Source organism: Pinus tabuliformis, chromosome X (assembly GCF_031772625.1).
Source record: "Pinus tabuliformis cultivar Carrire ecotype Pingquan chromosome X, CPIR1, whole genome shotgun sequence".
Lineage (NCBI taxonomy): Eukaryota > Viridiplantae > Streptophyta > Pinopsida > Pinales > Pinaceae > Pinus > Pinus tabuliformis.
Window position 1 is genome coordinate 538,124,439 of NC_142308.1, and position 15,426 is coordinate 538,139,864.

General features: G+C 36.3%; 1 pseudogene; it reads left to right on the forward strand.

Annotated features, from left to right (window-relative positions):
* The first annotated feature begins 6,010 nt into the window (after nucleotides 1-6,010).
* The window catches only part of LOC149141114 (S-adenosyl-L-methionine-dependent uroporphyrinogen III methyltransferase, chloroplastic pseudogene), a 46,873-nt pseudogene continuing 37,457 nt past the window's right edge, over nucleotides 6,011-15,426 (forward strand).

The following is a 15,426-nucleotide window of genomic DNA, read 5'->3' on the forward strand; positions in this document are numbered from 1 at the left end:
CATTTCACATGGTGCCTCCATCCATCATCACTCATCTTAGAGAGTCATATGGCTCTCTATGATCCATAATCACCATTTCAAAAGTGGACACATCACACGTTACACATTGTTAGTCCAAGTCCATAAATCTCTAACAATATTATTATTTAATAACAATATGAAAATATTCTTAACCATAGTTATTGACCCCCACTTTTTCCATGGATAATTGTTACAATATCATGGTTTATCAATACCACATGCCCAAAATGCATAACTTATTTCACAATCAAAATATTTTATAGTAATATGACAAAATTCTTAACCATGGATAATATTAACTTGTAAAGAGGTTTTCTTACAATACCGTGGCCCAATAGCATGGCTTATCAATACCACATGCCCAAAAACCATAACATATTTGACAATAAAAATATTTTATTTCAATTTTATTTTATAATTTTATTTTAATTTAGTTAAAAGGAAAATGTTATAATTAATTTTGAGATATATCTAATATTTTCATAGAAATTAAATTAAGGATTTAAAAGAGCTAAAAATAAGAATACTTTTGTGTATAAAGACTTGAAATTTATATACTATAAATTATATTATTAAAAACTAGTGTAGATCCATACTAACTAAGGATCTAAGGGATGAGAGCAAGCAAAGTGACTAACGATAATAGAGGAAAGAGAGTGCATGATTTTTCTACGTATTTCATTATTATGTTTTAGTTCTTATGATTGATCCAAAATGTAGGTTCAATATATTTTTTTTTTTAATTTAGATATTTTCATAAAAAAAATACAATGGGATCAAATTTAAGATATAGGGGGCGTGGGGCGAGTGAGAGAGAGAGGTAGGAAAGAAAAAATACATAAAGAGATAGAGGTGAAGAGAGAGAGGGACTCACAAGGAGAGATGGGGATATAATATTGAGGGAGAGAGGAGAGGGGGGAAGACAAAGAAGAGGAGAGGAGAAAGATAGGGAGAGAAAGGGAAGAGAGAGAGGGAGGCACAAAGATGGGGGAAAGAGAAATTAGAAGGAGGGAGATAGTGAAAAATTTTGAGAGAGAGAGAGAGAGAGGGAGAGATGGGGGGGAGGGCAAATAGAGGGATGCAGGAGAGAAAGTGAGAGAAAGGAAGGAAGAGAGAGAAGACTCAAGGGAGAGAAGGAGAGACAGTTAGAGTTGGAGAGGGAGAGAGAGGGGGGAAGAAGAAATAGATAGAGGGATAAATATGGAGAGAGAGAGAGAGAGGGAGGAAGTGGCCAAAGAGCTCATCACCCTTCGGGTCCTCATGAGGGTGATTACATTTTTGGGTGATTTCTCTAAGTTTTCATGCGTATCACGTTTCTAGCAACTAGTACTATCTTCTCTCCATACTACATAGCATGAACTTTTGTAAGTGTATCTTGTTGCTCTTGTTGTGGTCGAGAATCTATAGTTGTAGAATTTTTTGTAATGTCTAGTACAACCCTCCTCAAATTAGTAAGCTCTGAATTTACTTTGACAAATATGCATATGATGTAACTTAGTTCAACTTTAATGGTGTTGGGCCCTCTCCCACATTTTTCTTATAATATAAATATATACATATTTGTCCCTTTTTTCAAATTTTAAAGGGGTTAATTTTTTCCATTTTCTTCCTCATGTGAACTCTCACGCACACATTAGAAAAAAAGGGGTCTTCGATGGCCCAAGGAGAAAGTGAGTTGAATCAAAGGACATGCCTCATCTCAATACCATAATATGCTATGCTTTAACAATATGTTTCTCAAACATGTTGGTCCAACGGTGCTAAAGGATTCTTACAAGTTGGGTCATTGAGATCTCACTCCCCAAAATTCTTCTCTCTATGGCATCAAAAATGTAGCAAGTGAAACATGTATTTAATGGGAAGGTATCGGTGGACACATCCCAAGGCTATCCATTACAAACCAAGTCATTTCCACTTAATGGAATATTGCTCACATTATCTTTAACTCTAGTGTAATATGGAGGCTACGGTTTATCAGTTGGATAACTTGTTGCATAAAAATTTAATTCACCTATTCCAAAATGTCCCATTAATGGAAGTACCTAATGTTAGTGGTTCTAAAATGAGGATCATAGTATTATCATTGTAGGTTGGCCTATGTAGGGCTTAAACCTATCTTGATTTAACAATGTCTCTAATAATATCTTGGTGATTTAGTTTACTAGTATTTGGCTTGTCACATTGTTATTTCCTTCTCTGTTTTCAGGATGGAAAACTCTAATGATATTGTGGAACTCACATAAGTAATTGATCAAATGGTTAATACTACACATGTGCTACTAGCTTCAATAAACAAGGTTGAGGATATGGTGGAATGGTGGCAAAGTTCTTTTTAGTTGTTCATGGAAGCTAAAATTCTCTTGATGACTTAAAGGAGGAAATTTTTCCTCTCCTAAATTAGGTGGTTGGATTGGAGGTTTCATCATCTCAGAAAGATGGAAATTCAAATGGAATGCATGCTCAAGACACTTCTATTTCTAGCGGAAAAATAACTTGTCATCCTTGGGGTCCTCATGAGGGTCATTTCAATGTGGGGTTATTTCCATCATGTTTCATGCTTTTTGGCAGCTAGTACTATCTTCTGTCCATATCATTTAACATGAATTTTTGTATGTGTATCTTGTTGATGAGTCAAAAGATACAAAGCACAGATCTCTTAAATCCAAGATTTTTTTGTAATGTTTAGTGCAACCATTATCAAATTAGTAAACTCTCACTTTACTTCGATAAAGATGCATATGATGTAATTGGTATCAAATATGAGGGTCTTGGGCCCTCTCCCGCATTTTTTTATAATATAAATATATACATATCTGTTCCTTTTAAAAAACAAGTTAAAAATGACCAAAATTAAAATTTCACCTCAACTCCTCGAGCTATATCTTAGAAATATCATAAGGAGCTCTAGCAAGAGGTTACATACTTGGTTCAAGCTTGATACAGAGGTTAAATACTTTCTCTGGTGTTAACACAATAGGTAGAGAATCATTAATTTATCTAAAAATTCATCCAACACATTAGAAAGTGTTGGTAGAATAGGTGTCCCCACTTCATCCTTATCTACTTCTCCAATAACTAATACAAAATGTTGAGACTTTAGGTGCCTCACTACCTTCTCATACTTAATGGAGATACAATCCAAAACTTTATATCTAGGTTCCTTATTGTCATATGCACAACACAATCCTTCCATCCACCAAGTATTACTAACTTGTCCTATTAATTTAATTTCAATAGTTTAAAGTTTTCATGGTACTTCCACTTATACAAGTAAATGTGAATTTTGGATGCTCATTTGTTTTCTTATCCTTAGAATTTATAAACTTTATTAGAGCACCATATGGTCCAAATTTTGTCTATGTTCAATTTCCTACTCCTTGAAGAATTTTTGTGAGGCACTAGAACCCATCAACACATATACAATCCTTCCATTAATGATTAGATCTGCATATAAAAGTTAATTGTGGTTTTTTCCTTGATTGCTTTTCAAGGCACCTATGTACTAGAAATATTTCTCCAATAAGATAGTATACCTTCCATATTCCTTAGAAGCCTTATATGCACAACTTGTTAAAGTAAATGAATTTCAAAAAAAGGTAACAATAGCTTTACCTCTATATAAATTGACATATGAACAAGTATGATGCAATGTCATCTTCAAAAGGTGAATGGGGTAATGCTTAGATCCAACTACACTTGAACCCAAGGCATTTTAAAGTGTGTCATTTATGATTATTGCATACATATTAACATTTTTGAAATTCACTCTAAGGTTTGGTGAGTAGTGATACTTAATCCTTAAACTAAATCACAAACAATATAGAACCCTAAAGTTAGGTAACATCAAAAACTATGGAGGAAATCACTTCACAATATATGCTTTCTCTAGGAGTGGATATCTACATATCTAATGCAATTATACGCACATGTAGTCCTAAGGTTTCATGCCAACTACACCTTACTATTATACCATTTCCTCCGAGCTATCTAGTGGGCGTATTTAGTATTGATTAACTAGCTAGTAGGTGTGTTCGATGACTATACCACATTAAGTTTATTATCCGAGTGGGTACCACCCTATGTACGTTATATTTCATACCCCTTTGGATGTTTCATCCCCAAAACATGATATCAAGATATATAGTATTACATACTAGGAAATTTTGCTAATTAGTACCATACAAAGTGTTGGGCCCATTTAATACTAGTGTAGCCTCCATATTGTTATTGGTACTCCCCATAGAAGGCCACTATTTTTTTAATGTTTCCTTACAATATTACTGTTATGTAGGTCCTAATTATATTTTAACCCTTTAGACTCCTATATATACCAAGGAGGCCTTGTCATTTGAATCATCTAAGAATTGGTCATTTATTGAGGTAAAGGGAGATCCCTTTTGAAGTGGCTTAAAATCTAGTCGTTCATCTATCTTTTCTTATTTTTTCATTGGAGGAAAATTGAGCCTAAAATTTTCCTCCTAAGGAAAAATAATAAAATAATATTTAAAATAATAAAATAAGAGTTATGAATTTTGGATGGAAAAGAAGAAAACTATTTCTTTTAATTGTATTTTTGGCTTATCTCCTTCTGCTGTATCCAAATTTGAAGTGTAGACCCTCTAGATGTGGAATTAATTTTTGCATCCAATGAGTACTCATCATGCATACTTTTGAGAAGCCACATATTGATAAATATTGAAGATACATGTATACTAAATATTTATCAACGTCGGTCTTCTCAAAAGTATGCATGATGGCAACCCATTGGATACAAAATTTAATTCTGCATCTAAAGAGTGTCTACACTTGAAATTTGACGAAACATATAAGGAGATAAGCCAAAAATACGATTAAAAAAATTTGTTTCTCTTGTTTTCCCTCCAAAATATTTACATGTACCTATTTTTAAATTTAAAAGATTTTGACTCGTTTACATATTATGATAGGGAAATTACGTGAAATTTTCATCAGCACTTTTAGGCTAAAAATTCCTCTAATGTGTGTGATATTGATCTACATGCATAACATTTCATATCAAATCTCTTGCTTCTAGGTTTTTGGTGCTTCAAAGAGGTCATCACGCCATTTTCACTACCTTTTTTTTTGTGAAGCTTCGGACATTGAAATTGTTACCATGTGGATCTGAAATCTTTATGAACAGCTAGTTATATTCTCAGATCTTGTTTCACTTTATTTTCAAAGATATGGTCCGAGGAAGTTAGCATTTTTGTATATTTTAAAATTCAATATGTGAAATAGGTGTTGAGGGAAAAATTGTCATGAACTTCACTTTGATAATCAGATTTGAATTCCATAAAAAATGAATAAAAATAATCGAATTTAGTTTTTAGATAGTGAGCTTCAAGGCTTAAGGTTAAAATAGTGACACATGGTAGTCTGTATAGATTCTCTCTACTAAGCCAATCCATAATCAGGTCTTTCTGAGAGGTTTAACACAACTTTATATTGAAGAATCCAATCTAGATCCAACTTATGATGTTGGTAAGAAGACATATATAGATGCCTCATAATGGAATTTTAGACCTTGGGAAGCTAAAATCACAAAGATGCAACAGTTTCAAGGTCAACCTTATCAACAAGCTCAAAATCAAGCTCTAAAAGGTGTTTATTTTTAAATTTGCATAATGTTTGTTTGAAAAACAAGTTAGAGGTGATTCAAAGGGAATAGTGAAGCATAGATATCATTAATTGGTTCCAAAATTCCTCCCAAAAAGAAAATGCTACACCTATTAAGCCCTCAAAATTCTCTATTATGATCCATGAAGAAGAATAAATCCAATATGATACATCAAAATTATGGGAAGAAGTACAACAATTTTCACTCCCATAAAGAGAAGCCAAAAATGAATTTGAAGAAATGCTTGTTAATATAGATGGTTTAGAAGCAAAAATAAAAGGGGAAACAAATATTTTAAAAGCGGACAAAAAAGTATAAATAAACTCAAAATTAGATGGTTTAAAAGCACACATGGAAGGTTTAAAGGAAGAGCTCACAAAGTTTCTACATGAGAGGCTTCCTAATGGTGACAAGGTATTCCATGAAACTCATGATGAAAACATAAGAAATGTGAACCATTATTTTAGAGACTCTCACTTTGGTATGAAGATCAAGCATATTCCAAATATCAATATGAGAAAATTTGATGGCAAGGGTTTGGTAACATGGATACTAGAGATGGAGCATTTCTTTGATCTACATAATGTGCAACCAAATGGCTAGATTGATCTATGTAGTCCAATCCTTGCCATTCCAATGCATGGTGTAGACATTCTATTAGAAGTCCAATGGTTATAATCTTTGGGGATGATAACTTTTAATTTTCAAGAAGGTTTCTTAAAAATTTTATAATAAGGAAAGGAAATTGAATTAAGGGTTGTCACATGGAAACATGGAAATATAATGAGCTATAATGGCATGAAAATTCATATGAAGAAGGAAAAACAAGGAGTAATTTCATAATTATGTTCACTAGATTTTAAAACATCTAAGTCATCCATTTCTCTACTTCTCCAAAGAGTCCTTGACAACCATTCCAAGGTATTTGAGAATCCCAAAATTCTCCCACCTATTAACAATCATGATCATGATATGAAATTGATTACATGAAGTGTTCCTCCAAACATGAGACCTTGAATATATCCTTATTCCTATAAGAGTGAAATTGAATGTATTGTTGCAAAAAGGCTAGAGGTAGCTATAATTTAACCTCGCCAAAGTTCTTTCTATTATATCGTAGTATTGGTATAGGGGGATATTGGAGGCCACCTGCCTATTCCACTTGGACCCCCAAAACCGTTTCCTTTTAGTTTCCTTAATTCTAGCATAACTTTCTATTTATGGCAGTCTTTTAGGTCCTAAACTACTAGATCTATTTTGAGGTCCTAAACGACCCTTTATGGGAAAACGGACAAACTGAAAAATTTGTATAATTTTTTTCATACATTCTTTTTTACCTCCTTGTGGAGATCTTTGAAACGTGTTATTATGATAGCCAACGAGAGATTGTAAACCAAAGTTACGACCCCAAGAAGTTGGTGGTCCAACTTACCCACACGAGGACTATAATTGTTGGTGCTTCATCTCCTAGAGTTAGGGTTTCACACTTCTTCTTTATGATAAAAGGAATTTGAGCCTCATTGTAAGATAGTTTAGAAGGCATTTATTTGAAACTTCTCTTCTTAGAGATAAGCTACAATCAACCGAGCTAGTTTATTTTCATTTTTCTTGTAAATAATTTTCAGTATTCAATATTTATTAATTGAAGTTCAGTATTACTGTACATTTGTGTTTCTGTTTAATTATGTATTTTATTTTTCTCCTTCATAAGTTTGGATTAATGGAATCAAAGCCTTATGTTCTTTCTTTGTATTTCTATGCATGTTCCCAACTAGGTTGGGTGTAAGGAATTAGGACTCGAACTAGTCAAGCCCCTGTGAGACCTCCCTCACAAAACCTGACGACCTCCCATGGTAGAAGAAAACAAAGACAAGTGAGAAAGAAATCCTATCAAATTATTTCTTTAAGAAGCCCTCAAATGATAGATGAATGAAACGATGGACAACTTTACCTAGATCTTTGGCGAATGCCAATAGGCAATCCATCTTCATGCAACAATCACTTTGGAGGCACCACCCCATTCAAGGTATAAGTTAAATTTGATGTCCCTATATTGAAAGGTAAAATTAGTGGAGATATTGTACAAAAATGGTAAATTCTATTGGAAGGTTATTCTTCAGCCCATATATTCTGTGATAGGGAAAATATTACTTTTGCATTATTCAATGTCCCTGCCCACATGTCAAGTACTAGTGGGATATTACTATGAGAGAATAGATGAGGAACCTTATCTGATTTCAACCGCACCCTCTTCGAACTCTTTCTATGATTATTCCAAGGAACATTATTACTCTATTGGGAGATATGAAGACAAGTGCATACATTGGACCACACTACAGAAACAAAGGGATCAAGATGTGCATGATTTGATGAAAAATTTTCATACTCTACACACAAATATGGGTATCAAAGACTCTGAAAGGCATATGGAACTCAAATATCGTAGTTGTTTTATTAAATATATTCAGGAAGAAATGAAGTTCTTGGACATTTTCTTGCTTGGTGTATCATATTGGTGTGCTTCCAAGATTGAATAAAAATTTAAACAAAAGAAGAGAGACTTTGGATCTACGAATCCAAAGCAAGGGAAGAGAATCCCAAAACTATAGGGATAGGGCCAAGGTGGAACGACCCAATACAACCCATTAAAGCCACCAACAAGGAGTGGAACCGTGAAGACTACGTAGGACACAAGAATGTGGTGTGAGTTTCAGAAGGGCCCCACCAACAACAAAAACGAATGTCGTCCCAAGCAGTCACTAGTGGTTGAGCAAAAATACTTGGAATATGATGCATGCTTCGAATCTGAGCCAAAACCCAATAAGGGGAATTAAAAGGGGAAGTATATTATTAATGAAAACCCTAGACTATCACTATTTCGACCACCAAGGTCCAAAATATTGAGCCCAAATATGAAAAGGAGGGTGAGCATGTCTTTCACTCACATATGTGGATGAAGGGTTCTCCATTATAGTTCATTGTTGATAATGTGATCCAAAAGAAACTGATCTCATTAGAGGTCATTAAGAGATTGGACCTAATTGCCACACCATACTCACAACCATATACCATTAGGTTTCTCCACCAAGGATGAGATATCTATGTTAAGAAGCAACATCGCCTTCCCTACAACATCAAGTCCTTCATTGATGAGGTATTATGTGATGTCACTCCTCTTGAAGTTTGTGATGCTTTATTAGTCCAACTATACATGTGGAAGTGATATGTTTTATATGATTCTAGTCCTTTCACTGTGATAATAAATTTGGGAAGGAAACTATACAAGGTACGAGAGGTAGCCTACCCCCATGTCTTTGATCTCTGCATCTCTGAGAATGAGAATTTTTTTTTTTATTATTTTTTCTCAAAGTAATGGGAATATCATGGCCACATCCATGGCCCCTCGAAGGGGTCCCTCCATGCAACAAAAGTATGTTGATAGCGTTGTGGAAGAATACAGGGACATCTTCTCCTAACGCACAATAATACCCTTGCACTATTAGGTCAAGCACTTGATCAATATGACTATGAGAGATCCTTTACCCAATGGGCCAATATACCACCACTCCCTTTTGGAAAATGATGAAACAAAGTGACATATATATGAGCTACTATAGAAAGGGCACACCTGTCCAAGTTCCTCATGTTATGGGAGGCCAGTTGTTGGCATTATGAGATAAGTGTTGTCCTTGATGGCAAACCTCACTGATGACAAATCATAGTACAGAAGGTCAGCAGCAAGGAATTGATGATCAGACTATAAGAAGAAGAGAAAGTTCATACACGCAGGTTCGTTAAGCCCAAGTCGCGTGTACACGCAGGTTGGCTTCAGCAAAAGCGCGTGTATGTGGAAAAGTACCTTTGGTCCATGGCGGTTATTCCTTGGAAGTTGTGCCTATGGTTTTGGACCTTGGCGTCTCAGCGGACGTGTTGATCCCTAGTTTTGAAGTTGATGGTATTGGATTTCTATGGTTTTGGCTCTTGGTATTGAACAAGGCCTAAGGCTATATAAAGGGAAGGAAATCATTAGGCAAGGGTATCTGAAATGTCTTGAATATCTGATGAAGCATTAGATCCAGAATGCAGGGTTATGGGTTGATGATGCATTGCTTGATCTGAGCTAAGGAGAGATCTCACCGGTTGATGGAGAACTAGATCTAAGGAGAGATCGGGATCAAATGGTTTGAAATGAACTATCTTTATGATGCTTATTCTAGATCTACATACTGACGCATGTATTGTTCTATAAATGTTATGAGTATGACTGATGTCTGGTACAGCTGCAAGTTATGAGAAATTATTTTTAGATCTGTACGCGGGTTGTCTTTGGCAAAAGCGCGTATACACGCGGGTTTGATTCATCGAAGTAGCGTATACATTGTAAAGCTTGATATTTGAAGTTGCAGATGGATCTGATGGTTATTACAGAGTTCTGTGTCTGCTCTGTGTTCTGGTGACTGTTGTTAACAGGGTTTCAGTGATTCAGAGTTTGATGATTGTTTTGAGCTTCAATGATAGTTATGGGTCCAGTATGAAAATTGGATGAAAAGTGGCCTTACAGATTATGTGTTGTGCTTCAGTGTATCCAGTCTGAAAATTGATGAAAAGTGATATCTGAAAGAAGGAAGATTGTAGGCAAGCACCTACGTACTAGTATCTAAGCTAGTACAAAAGCTAAAGGAGATCTTTGGAGCATTGTAGCAGGTAGCAGCCTGCGTACTAGTAAATGGATCGGCTAGTACAAGAGCAAAGGGGGTTGTAGCTCCCGTACTGGTATAAGACTGCACCAGTACAAATATTGTAAAAGGATTTTCTTATTAAGAAGAAGATTGAGATGACTTGCAGCAGGTGGTTTTCACCCACATTGGGTTTCCACCTTATATCTTTGTGTTCATGTGTGTGGCTCTTGTGTGATGTTCTGTTCTGTTATTCTGCACCTGTTTACTGTTAATATGCTTAATAATGATCTGATGCATTTACTGAAGATTAAGCTAACTGAATTATAAGATCTCTGGATATACGCGAGTTTCATTAGACACAGTAGCGTGTACACGCGGGTTCACTTAATTGAAGTAGCGTATATGTTTCTGAGTATGAAATTGAAAAGTTTGATTGATCTAATAATACTGATTCACCCCCCCCCCCTCTCAGTATTATTTCCAACAATTGGTATCAGAGCAGGTCCTTTGGTAGAAGCTTGATCGCTTGAAGGAGATCCGTGGAACAATGGGAAAGAAGCTTAAGAAGAAAGCTCATAAGAAGAAGAAGACATCTCAGAAGATCTATGACAGTGGGAGAGTCGATTGGGGATTAGGTATAAGAAGTTCTTCAGATTCAGAATCATTATCAGGTATGAATGTGTTATCCTCTGATGTTCCTGCTATATTTCCTTGTGAAAGTGATGGAAGTGATAGTGAAACTACTGAACATGCTTTTATGGGTGAGCAAGAAAAGTGTCAAATAGAGGCAATGTTTAGAAGGCTTGCAGACAAAGTTAAAGATCAACAAGATCTATTGAACAAAAGGGAATGTGCTTTCAAGGAAGAAGTTACCAAACTAAAGGCCCAAATAGAAGAAGGAAACAAGGTAAGAAAGCTTCTCAAGGACAAGGAAGACCAATGTCAAAAATTGCAGCATGAAGTGACATCATTAAGAAAAGAAATCAACGAAAGAAGCACAACCATCAAGAAACTCAAAGATAGATCCAGCTACTATGAAAATCTTGAAGCTACAATCCCCTCACTAAAAGGAGATCTTGAAGAATCAAAGAAGCAGAATACAGATCTACTCCAAGCTATTGCAAAACAAGAAAACGAAGCCACCAGCTTAAAATCTCAACTAGAATGTGCCTTCCGAGTTCGTCAAATGCAGCAGGATCTGAATGAAGAACAAGAAAAGGAGATTCTCAAACTAAGGCATCAGTTGGAAGAAGGAAGGAAAGATGGAGAAGACATGAAGAAGCAATGTCTAGAAAAGGAGGAACAGCTTCAAGTTGAGGTAAATATCTTGAAAGGTAAAATAGAAGAAAAGGATAAGCTTTTACGATTTCAAGATAGTTCTAAAGTCTTGGATGATATTCTTAGTAGTCAAAGGTCTCCTGCTATCAAGACTGGTCTTGGTTTCCATGAATCTGTTGAAGGTGAATCTAGTTCACAAGGTGAGGCAAGGAACTCTAAAGAGAAATCCAAAATGATCAACAAGGAGATGAAAGGTCAACCCCATCAACATTCAAGGAAAAAGACTCCTCAAAGAAAATTTTTTACTCCTCCTATGAATAATGTTGAATGTTATGTATGTCATAATCTTGGACATGTTGCAACTAGATGTAGAAGAAGAAGAGTTCAAGACTATTATGCGGACATGTCATCTCAATCAAGGTACTTTAATGGATATTGCTTTACTTGCAATATGTATGGTCACAAAGCTGCTGATTGCTACAGAAGGAACATGAAACATGTTAGATGTTATGCATGTAACAAGCTTGGACATATAGCAAAGGAATGCAGGAACAAAGTATGGACATCACACCGAAAGGAGAAAACCTCATCACACTTGAAGATATGGAGGAAGAAGGAAGTACAGTCAGCACAATCTACTGAGACACAGCACAGCACAGACATATCAGACTCAGGGGGAGCTGAAAGTGTAAACCTTCAGTGTCCTGAATCTCATACGCAAGTTCCTTAAAGGGAAGTCGCGTATATACGCGAGTTCGACACTGCAAAGTCGCGTATATGTCAGTCTGAGGAAAAGCAGTGGGGACAGGCTCAGAAAAGGGATCTGATATGATTTAGTCCATTATTTGCTCTATTGGTTAATAGCTACAGTCTGCTGAGGATGTGTGGAAATGTTTTGTTACTTGTATGATGTCTAGAAGTGTTTTAATCCTAACTTGAGGATGATGATGTTTTGATGCTTATGCATGATCAGATCTAACAGATGGCACTGGTTGAGGGGGAGCATATGCCTTTAGTAATTCATTGTTTGCATTATGGTTAATAATCCTTGGTGATGATTCTTATATGGCTAAATGATATATCTTGCTATGATGTGGTTGTGAGTTGTCTATGATAAACTCTCATATAATTCTTGGAGTTACATAGAAGATGTTCAGATCAGATTTATGGTTGATTCTTTGATGATGCATATATGGTGCTTACATGGTGATCTTCATAAGAACAAGGAGAAGTACAAAGCTTGAATACACATCTTCCTCACTTGATGATGAGTCACTTATATACTGTTGTTGTCTTATGCATAAATATCATACAGTTATTATGCAGGCACTCATGCGGATAAGGATTGTTGCTGATGATGATATCAAGAATCTTTGTCAAAAGAATTTGAGCTCAAGATACATAGTGCTGATACATGGATGACTACTCAAAGTTGCTTTATTGAAGACATGGTGATGAGTTCTTATCTATATGATGATAGGTTGATCCTTACATATGTTAATTGATGCAGATGTTCCCAAGTAATGATACTTGGATCATGTAGAGCTTGATGAAATGGCTATGGTGGTTTCACACATGATACAATGTGAATGACTCTGAATTCTGTTCAAAGGGATGAATTGATGCAGACATACCTTGTTATAGGTTGATGACCTATTCTCTTTAGGACATTTACAGGTTGCTGATATGGAAATTTGTGTACGCGTGTTGTTTAAAGGATATCCGCGTGCATACGCCGTTTTACAAGGGGATAGTCGCGTATATGGTATACGCGTGTTGCGTAAGGGATATCTGCGTATATACGCTTGTTTATGTGTATACAGACGCGTATATGGAGATTTGAAGGAAATCAGCAGGGACAGATGTTGGTTGCAGAAAGTCTGATATAGGTCTGACAAAGATCATCTGGCACAGGTTCAGGGGGAGCAGATAATCTTCCAATGATGCATTGTTGGCATTATCTTAAAGCTTTTGGTTCTAGTTCACATTTGGTGTTGATTTCAGGAGGAACAAAGGCGAAAGGAGAACAGAAGGATCTCTTGGTTGCTGATCTGAATGGTGATTATCAGATGCTGCTAGTGACTTTCATAAGTCTTGGTCTAGTTATTTCGTCTCTATGTCATATATCTCTTTTATGGTGTCAAGGTCATGTAACGGCCTATTTTGGTTTCCCCACTATGCCTGGGATGATTGATGCAATATGATTGGTTGTCATTTGTAAAATTTTGATGTATTCCCACTTGGTTGGGTGGATGAGTCAATTTTTGGATATCCTCACTTAGTTGAGAGATGGATGTATGTATGAGTCTTTGGTGATAGGAAGGTCTTTTATGATGTATAGAGTCATGTTCTTCTTGAAGAACATCTTTTGCAGATCTTGCCTACAGTCAGGAAGAGCATGTACAACACACTTCAGCGGTACAGAGATTCAGCATGTACTCAGGGGGAGCATGGACAGATTGGTACACCTTGGCATATACAAAGGGGGAGACTATTCAGAGATTTCAGCAGGTACTCAGGGGGAGTATGGACAGTGGAATGATTCAACAAAGGAAGAGAATATCTTGGTTCACCCTTTGCCCTTGATGTCAAAGGGGGAGAGTGATTTGGCGTTGTTGCCATCAAGTCCAAAGGGGGAGATTGTTGGCATTATGATGCATGTGTTGTACTTGATGGCAACCCTCTCATAGAAGAATATCTCACTTATGTATAACTGGATGAATCTTCAGAAGAGATATCAGATGTGACTGATGGAGGATAGCTCAAAGGAAATCAGATGATGAATCTTCAGAAGAGATATCATATGTGACTAATGGAGGATAGCTCAAAGGAATCAGATGATAGTTCTAAGTGTGACAAGTTAGCTTTGCCATCAAGTCCAAAGGGGGAGATTGTTGGCATTATGAGATAAGTGTTGTCCTTGATGGAAAACCTCACTGATGACAAATCAGAGTACAGAAGGTCAGCAGCAAGGAATTGATGATCAGACTATAAGAAGAAGAGAAAGTTCATACACGCAGGTTCGTTAAGCCCAAGTCGCGTGTACACGCAGGTTGGCTTCAGCAAAAGCGCGTGTATGTGGAAAAGTACCTTTGGTCCATGGCGGTTATTCCTTGGAAGTTGTGCCTATGGTTTTGGACCTTGGCGTCTCGGCGGACGTGTTGATCACTAGTTTTGAAGTTGATGGTATTGGATTTCTATGGTTTTGGCTCTTGGTATTGAACAAGGCCTAAGGCTATATAAAGGGAAGGAAATCATTAGGCAAGGGTATCTGAAATGTCTTGAATATCTGATGAAGCATTAGATCCAGAATGCAGGGTTATGGGTTGATGATGCATTGCTTGATCTGAGCTAAGGAGAGATCTCACCGGTTGATGGAGAACTAGATCTAAGGAGAGATCGGGATCAAATGGTTTGAAATGAACTATCTTTATGATGCTTATTCTAGATCTACATACTGACGCATGTATTGTTCTATAAATGTTATGAGTATGACTGATGTCTGGTACAGCTGCAAGTTATGAGAAATTATTTTTAGATCTGTACGCGGGTTGTCTTTGGCAAAAGCGCGTATACACGCGGGTTTGATTCATCGAAGTAGCGTATACATTGTAAAGCTTGATATTTGAAGTTGCAGATGGATCTGATGGTTATTACAGAGTTCTGTGTCTGCTCTGTGTTCTGGTGACTGTTGTTAACAGGGTTTCAGTGATTCAGAGTTTGATGATTGTTTTGAGCTTCAATGATAGTTATGGGTCCAGTATGAAAATTGGATGAAAAGTGGCCTTACAGATTATGTGTTGTGCTTCA